Source organism: Triticum aestivum, chromosome 3D, assembly GCF_018294505.1.
Source record: "Triticum aestivum cultivar Chinese Spring chromosome 3D, IWGSC CS RefSeq v2.1, whole genome shotgun sequence".
Lineage (NCBI taxonomy): Eukaryota > Viridiplantae > Streptophyta > Magnoliopsida > Poales > Poaceae > Triticum > Triticum aestivum.
Genome location: NC_057802.1, coordinates 22894224 through 22903791, shown reverse-complemented (window position 1 = coordinate 22903791; position 9568 = coordinate 22894224).

Below are 9568 nucleotides of genomic sequence, written 5' to 3'. Positions count from 1 at the left end.
TTCGAGACTCCTCGTCATGTCTGTGATCACATCCGGGACTCCGAACAACCTTCAGTACATCAAAACATATAAACTCATAATATAACTGTCATCGTAACGTTAAGCGTGCGGACCCTACGGGTTCGAGAACTATGTAGACATGACCGAGACACCTCTCCGGTCAATAACCAATAGCGGAACCTGGATGCTCATATTGGTTCCCACATATTCTACGAAGATCTTTATCGGTCAGACCGCATAACAACATACGTTGTTCCCTTTGCATCGGTATGTTACTTGCCCGAGATTCGATCGTCGGTATCTCAATACCTAGTTCAATCTCGTTACCGGCAAGTCTCTTTACTCGTTCCGTAATACATCATCCCGCAACTAACTCATTAGTCACAATGCTTGCAAGGCTTATAGTGATGTGTATTACTGAGTGGGCCAGAGATACCTCTCCGACAATTGGAGTGACAAATCCTAATCTCGAAATACGCCAACCCAACAAGTACCTTTGGAGACACCTATAGAGCACCTTTATAATCACCCAGTTATGTTGTGACGTTTGGTAGCACACAAAGTGTTCCTCCGGTAAACGGGAGTTGCATAATCTCATAGTCATAGGAACATGTATAAGTCATGAAGAAAGCAATAGCAACATACTAAACGATCGAGTGCTAAGCTAACGGAATGGGTCAAGTCAATCACATCATTGTCCTAATGATGTGATCCCGTTAATCAAATGACAACTCATGTCTATGGCTAGGAAACATAACCATCTTTGATCAACGAGCTAGTCAAGTAGAGGCATACTAGTGACACTCTGTTTGTCTATGTATTCACACATGTATTATGTTTCTGGTTAATACAATTCTAGCATGAATAATAAACATTTATCATGATATAAGGAAATAAATAATAACTTTATTATTGCCTCTAGGGCATATTTCCTTCAGGGGCGCCCCTAGGGGATCCCATCTAGGGTCGGCGGCCACAAGAGGGAAACCCTAGATGGGTTTTCCCCCTTAGGAGACTTGGCCCCCAAGCCAAAGGGGTGGGAACCCTAGGGGGCGCCCCCACCTCCTTTGGCAATGTGGGATGGGGTGAGGGGGGCGCACAGCCCCTTAGTGGTCTGATTTGCCCCCTCCCCTTGGCCCATGAGGCCCCCCAACACTTGCCGGGGCCCCCCGAAACCCCTTTCGGTCATGATGGTCATCACCCGGTACCCCGGAACAATCCAGACTCCAATACCCTTCGTCCAATATATCAATCTTCACCTCTGGACCATTCCAGAGTTCCTCGTCATGTGATGGATCTCATCCGGGACTGTGAACAACCTTTGAGAACCACCATAATGACTCAACTATACTTATATCGTCACCAACCGTTAAGTGTGTAGACCCTGCGGGTTCGAGAACTATGGAGACATGGCCGAGTCACCTCTACGGTCAATAACCAATAGCGGGACCTGGATGCCCATATTGGTTCCTACATATTCTACGAAGATCTTATCGGTCGAACCTCGATGTCAAGGATTCAGCTAATCCCGTATGCAGTTCCCTTTGTCTATCAGTATGTTACTTGCCCGAGATTTGATCATCGGCATCTCCATACCTTGTTCAATATCGTTGCCGGTGAGTCTCTTTACTTGTTCTGTAATACAAGATCCCGTGACTAACTCATTGGTCACGTTGCTTGCAAGCTCATTGTGATGTTGTATTACCGAGTGGATCCTGAGATACCTCTCCGTCAGACGGAGTGACAAACCCCAGTCTTGATCCATGCCAACTCAACAGACACCCTCGGAGATACCTGTAGAGCACCTTTATAGTCACCCAGTTACGTTGCGACGTTTGGTACACACAAGGTACTCCTCCGGTGTCAATGAGTTGCATGATCTCATGGTCATAGGAACATATACTTGACATGCAGAAAACAATAGCAATAAAGTTGACACGATCATATGCTACGTTCATAGTTTGGGTCTTTTCCATCACATCATTATCCTAATGATGTGATCCCGTTATCAAATGACAACTCATGTCTAGCTAGGAAACCATAGCCATCTTTGATCAATGAGCTAGTCCGGTAGAGGCTTACTAGGGACATGTTGTTGTCTATGTATCCACGCGTGTATTTGAGTTTCCGATCAATACAATTCTAGCATGGATAATAAACGATTATCATGAACAGGGAAATATGATAATAACTAACTTATTATTGCCTCTAGGGCATATTTCCAATAGTCTCCCACTTGCACTGGTGTCAATAATCTAGTTCACATCACCATGTGATTAACACCCAATTAGTTCTAGGGTTTGATCATGTTTTGCTTGTGAGAGAGGTTTTAGTCAACGGGTCTGCAACATTCAGATCCGCTTGTACTTTGCAAATTTTCATGTCATGTTGTAGATGCTGCTACTATGCTCCACTTGGAGCTATTCCAAACGGCTGCTCCACTATACGTATCCGGCTTGCTACTCAGAGTCATCTGGATTGGTGTTAAAGCTTGCATCGACGTAACCCTTTACACCGAACTCTTTATCACCTCCATAACAGAGAAACTCCACTCAGAGTTATCCGGATTAGTGTTAAAGCTTGCATTGACATAACCCTTTACGCCGAACTCTTTATCACCTCCATAACCGAGAAACATTTCCTTATTCTTCTAAGGATAATTTTGACCGATGTCCAGTGATCCACTCCTGGATCACTCTTGTACCCCCTTGCCAGACACATGGCAAGGCACATATCAGGTGTGGTACACAACATGGCATATCGTATAGAGCCTATGGATAAGGCATAGGGGATGACCTTCGTCCTTGCTCTTTCTTCTGCCGTGGTCGAGCTCGAGTCTTACTCAACTTCACACCTTACAACTCAGGCAAGAACCCCTTCTTGGATTGATCCGTTTTGAACTCCTTCAAAATCATGTCAAGGTATGTGCTCTGTGAAAGTCTTATCAGGCGTGATGACCCACTAGTATATGGGATCAATCATAGTCCTTTCGATAAGTAAGAGTGTCGAACCCAACGAGGAGCAGAAGGAAACGATAAGCTGTTTTCAGCAAGGTAATGTCTGCAAGCAGTGAAATTGTAAGTAGCAATTAGTTTGATAGCAAGATAATTTGTAACGAGCAAGTAACGGTAACGGTAACAAAAGTGCAGCAAGGTAGCCCAATCCTTTTGAGGCAAAGGATATGCCAAAACGGTCTCTTATAATAAGCAAAGTGTTCTTGAGGGTACACGGGAATTTCATCTAGTCACTTTCATCATGTTGGTTTGATTTGTGTTCGCTACTTTGATAATTTGATATGTGGGTGGACCCGTGCTTAGGTGCTGTTATTACTTGAACAAACCTCCTACTTATGATTAACCCCCTCGCAAGCATCGACAACTACGAGAAAAGTATTAAGAATAAATTCTAACCATGTCATTAAACTTTTGGATCCAATCGGTCCCTTACGGAATAGCGCATAAACTAGGGTTTAAGCTTCTGTCACTCTTGCAACCCATCATCTAATAACTACTCCACAATGCATTCCCTTTGGCCCAAATATGGTGAAGTGTCATGTAGTCGACGTTCACATGACACCACTAAGGGAATCACAACATACATACTATCAAAATATCAAACACATATCAAGTTCACATGATTACTTGCAACATGATTTCTCCCGTGACCTCAAGAACAAAAGTAACTACTCACAAATGATAATCATGCTCAAGATCAGAGGGGTATTAAATATCATATTGGATCTGAACATATAATCTTCCACCAAATAAACCATATAGTAATCAACTACAAGATGTAATCAACACTACTAGCCACCCACAAGTATCAATCTGAGGTTCTGGTACAAAGATTGAACACAAGAGATGAACTAGGGTTTGAGAGGAGATGGTGGTTTTCAAGATGTTGATGGAGATTTCCCTCCCCAAGATGGGAGAGTTGTTGGTGATGATGATGACGATGATTTCCCCCTCCGGGAGGGAAGTTTCCCCGGCGGAATCGCTCCGCCGAAGGGCAAAAGTGCTCCTGCCCAAGTTCTTCCTCGAGATGGCGGCGCTTCGTCCCAAAAGTCCTCTCCTTATTTTTTCTAGGTCAAAATGACTTATATACCAGAAGATGGCCACCGGAGGTGGCCGAGGGGAGCACAACCCACCATGGCGCGCCTAGGCTCCCTGGCGCGCCTAGGTGGGTTGTGCCCACCTGGTGGGCCCCCTCTAGTACTTATTTGCTCCAATATTCCTCATATATTCCATAAAATTCTTCGTGAAGTTTCAGCTCATTTGGAGTTGTGCAGAATAGGTAGCCTGACATAGCTTTTTTAGGTCCAGATATCCAGCTGCCGGAATTCTCCCTCTTTGTGTGAACCTTGCATATTATGAGAGAAAATGCATTAGAATTACTCCAAAAAGCATTATTATGCAATAAAACAATATAAATAACAATAGGAAACCATGATGCAAAATGGACATATCAACTCCCCCAAGCTTAGACCTCGCTTGTCCTCAAGCGAAAACGAAATCGAAAAACATGTCCACATGCTTAGAGAGAGAGAGGTGTCTATAAAACAAAATACGGACATAGAAGCATCATGTATATTATTATAACAACAATAAACTTTAGCATAAAACTTTATCATAGAACTTTTATCATAGACTTCTCATGAACAAGTAACAATTCATCACAACATCGAAGTATAAAGCATAAACTCTATTGGAAACCAACAAACTATGTTCTGAGTCAACTTTGCAACTACAATTCATCATATTTTCAGGAAGGGTCACGTATCGGAGCCTTTTTGGCAAGTCCACATACTCAACCATCATATAGTCTTCTATAAATTGCTAACACTCACCTCATACACATGAGCAAAACGTTTCAACCAGACGCATAGACAGATAGGGGCTTATGGTTTCGCCTCCCAACATGCTCACCTCGAGGGTGATGTCAACAATAATAACTCATGCTACCCATATCCAGTGATATATGTACCTAGATCTTTCCTCCCCACATGATGCTTGCCAAAAGAGAAAATAAAAAGGAATAGAGATAAAACTTTGACTCTTGCATAAAAGTAAGTACATAAAAGTAAAAGATAGGCCCTTCGCAGAGGGAAGCAGAGGTTGCCATGCGCTTTTTGTTTGTATGCTCAATCCTTAGTGCAAAAGAACATCATGTTATATTGCCCCTTATGATGGCAACCTTTATTATGCGGCCCGTCGCTTTTATTCTTTGCCATCACAAGTTCGTACAACGCTCAATTTTCTCTTACACTAAATGATCTCACTTTTAGAAGCAATTTTATTGCCTTTTTGCACCGATGACAACTTACTTGAAGGATCTTACTCAATCCATAGGTAGGTATGGTGGACTCTTGAAAATAAGATTTGGGTTTAAGGGTTTTTGGATGCACAAGTAGTATCTCTACTTAGTGCGGAATTTTTGGCTAGCAAAGATAGGGAGCAAGCACCACATGTTGAAGGATCTATGACAATATAACTTCTATGTGAATATGAACAAACATAATTCATTACGTTGTCTTCCTTGTCCAAGGTCAACAATTTTGGCAATAATATTTTGATGGGGGCTCACAATCACAAAAGATTTTCAAGATAGTGTATTTGCATATGAATCTTCTCTTCCCTTATTAATTTTTTCATGAATTGCATCATTGACCAATGCTATGTTTGTTAATCTACAATAAAATTTTCTACTTATACTTTTCCTTATGTGATGTCATCACTTACCATAAGATTAGCATATGATCTTTTTCGGTTGTTTCCTTTCTTTTTTATTGAACATGAAAGTAAAGAAAGCAAAACTCAAACTAAACTTTATTATATATCTCGCACACGATTACAAAGATAGATCACTAAGCAAACTCTCAAAAAGAAAGGATCGAACTAAACTTTTATTCATCTAAAGCAAAAGATAACTATGGATTGAACTAAGGTAAATAAAGGTAAAATATAGTGGAGGTGATACGATAAATGGGCACCTCCCCCAAGCTTGGCACTAGCCAAGGGGAGTGACCATACCGGATACTCAATTTTCTTTCGGTGATGAAGAAGGAGGAGGTGGTGGTGGAGCGGTAGCGATCTTGTCCTCAGGATCAAGAGATTCTCCAACCTACGGATGACACTCCGGAGGGCGATGATGTGCTCTTGCAACAGAATATTTTCACGGGTGAGATATTTATTTTGCACATGAACCATTTTGATGATCCGAAAGGCTTCTATCTCGGTGGGGGTGAGCTGATCATATTAAGGTTTAAGGATATCTTCTTCTTCTTCCTCGGTAGGCTAGGCCTGCTCAACCACCGACGCTTGATCTCCGGTAGCCTCCTTGTTATTGTCCCCTTTGATGGCTTCTACGGGCTCTTCTCTCTTCAACTCGATCTTCATCAACCAAGCATCCTCTTCCACGTTGTGGGAGGAAGAAGAAGGCATGATGCCTGGCTAGACAGATCAGACCGAAAACATCAAGAAAAGAAAATAGAAGATTTCTCCGTGATACGGTGGTCAACAAGTTTGGGGGGTATATAAAGATTTTTTTATCTTGGGAAACAAGCAAACGGAAGAAAAATGGAGTCCGGAAGGTACCCGAGGTGGGCACAACCCACCTAGGCGCGTCTGGCTGGTGTCTAGTGCTCACCCAGGGTGCCTTCCTGGTTGTTTCTTATTTTCCTAATTTTTGTTATATTCCAAAACTGACAGAAAATATTTTTGCGGACTTTTCGGATACCGTTTACTTATCGTATCACGTACCTCCTCTTTTTTCACGATTATGGAGTGTTTCGGAAGGTTTTTTATGTGTTCTTACGGTGTCATAGTGTGGATAATATTGCTTTCAACATTAATGGGCGTACCTGAGATATAGTGTTTTACTCGTTGCCCATTAACAAACCTTCGGGTTAGTACCTTCAGCATTATTTAATTTGATAGCTCCAGATTGATAAACCTCCTCGATAACATAGGGTCCTTCCCATTTGGAGAGGAGTTTTGCTGCAAAGAATCTGAAACGCGAGTTGTACAAAAGAACATATTCTCCAACTTTGAACTCACGCTTTTGGATTCTTTTATCATGCCATCTCTTAACTTTTTCTTTAAATAACTTGGCATTTTCATAAGCTTGGGTTCTCCATCCATCTAATGAGCTAATATCAAATAACCTCTTTTCACCAGCAAGTTTGAAATCATAGTTGAGTTCTTTAATTGCCCAATAAGCTTTATGTTCTAACTCAATAGGCAAATGACAAGCTTTTCCATAAACCATTTTATAAGGAGACATACCCATAGGATTTTTATATGCTGTTCTATAAGCCCAAAGTGCATCATCTAATTTTTTAAACCAATTCTTTCGGGACCTATTGACAGCCTTTTGTAAAATTAATTTTATTTCTCTATTGCCAAGTTCAAATTGACCACTAGACTGAGGATGATAGGGTGATGCAATTCTATGGTTAACATCATATTTGGCAAGCATTTTATGGAAAGCACCGTGAATAAAGTGTGAACCACCATCAGTCATTAAATATCTAGGGACTCCAAACCTTGGGAAAATAACTTATTTAAGTATGTTAATAGAGGTGTTGTGATGAATACTACTAGTTGGAATAGCTTCTACCCACTTAGTAACATAATCAACAACAACCAAAATATGAGTATACCCATTAGAAGAAGGAAAAGGTCCCATGTAATCAAATCCCCCAACATCAAATGGTTCCACAGCAAGTCAATAAATCATAGGCATTTCTTGACGCTTACCGATATTACCTATTCTTTGACATTCATCACAAGATGAGACGAACTTACGAGAATCCTTGAAGAGAGTAGGCCAATAAACTCCAGATTGCAATACCTTGTGAGCAGTTCTGTCACCCGCATGATGTCCTCCATAAGCTTCGGAGTGACATTTTCGTAGGATTTGTCCCCGTTCATGCTCAGGTACACAACGTCTAATAATACCATCTAATCCTTCTTTATAAAGATGTGGTCATCCCAAAACTAATGTCTTAAATCATAGAAGAATTTTTTCTTTTCTTGGTATGTGAAGCTAGTTGGTATATATTTAGCAACAATATAATTATCATAGTCAGCATACCAAGGAGTATTATGAGAAACATTTATTGCTGCTAATTATTCATCAGGAAAGCTATCATTAATAGGTTGTGGGTCATCAAGAATGTTTTCAAGCCTAGACAAGTTATCAGCTATGGGGTTCTCAGCTCCTTTTCTATCAGTGATATGCAAATCAAATTCTTGTAGCAAAAGAACACATCGAATAAGTCTAGGTTTGGCATCTTTCTTTTCCACTAGATATTTAATAGCAGCATGATCGTTGTGAATAGTCAGTTTAGAATCAACAATGTAAGATCTAAATTTATCACAAGCAAACACCACTGCTAGAAATTCCTTTTCAGTAGTAGCATAGTTTCGTTGAGCACTGTCTAGAGTTTTACTGGAATAATTGATGTCGCTTGAAGCTACGTCGGTATTTCCCCAAAGAGGAAGGGATGATGCAGCACAGCGGCGGTAGGTATTTCCCTCAGATATGAAACCAAGGTTATCGAACCAGTAGGAGAACGAAGCAACACAACGTAAACAGCCCCTGCACATAGATAACAAATCCTCGCAACCCGACGTGTTAAAGGGGTTGTCAATCCCTTCCGGGGTACGGCGCCTCAAGATAGGCATACGAACGTGAGATAATTTGTAGTAGATTGATAGAGCGAATGCCAAATAAAATAAATAGGAATAAATTGCAGCAAGGTATTTTTGTATTTTTGGTTTAATAGATCTGAATAAAAAGAGCAAATAAAATAGATCGCAAAGCAAATATGTGAGAAAGAAGACCCGGGGGCCGTAGGTTTCACTAGTGGCTTCTCTCAAAAAAATAGCAAACGGTGGGTAAACAAATTACTGTTGGGCAATTGATAGAACTTCAAATAATTATGACGATATCCAGGCAATGATCATTACATAGGCACGACGTCCAAGATTAGTAGGCCGACTCCTGCCTGCATCTACTACTATTACTCCACACATCGACCGCTATCCAGCATGCATCTAGTGTATTAAGTTCTTGGAAAAATGGAGTAATGCAATAAGAACGATGACATGATGTAGGCAAGATCTATCTATGTAGAGATAGACCCCATCATTTTATCCTTAGTAGCAATGATACATACATGTCGTTTCCCTTTCTGTCACTGGGGATCAAGCACCGTAAGATCGAACCCACTACCGCGCACCTCTTCCCATTGCAAGACAAATAGATCAAGTTGGCCAAACAAAACCCAAATATCGGAGAAGAAATATGAGGCTATAAGAGATCATGCATATAAGAGATCAAAGAAACTCAAATAACTTTCATGGATAGAAAAAGATATAACTGATCATAAACTCAAAGTTCATCAGATCCCAACAAACACACCGCAAAAAGACTTACATCATATGGATCTCCAAGAGACCATTGTATTGAGAATTCAGTGAGAGAGAGGAAGCCATCTAGCTACTAACTACGGACCCGAAGGTCTACAAAGAACTACTCACGCATCATCAGAGAGGCACCAATG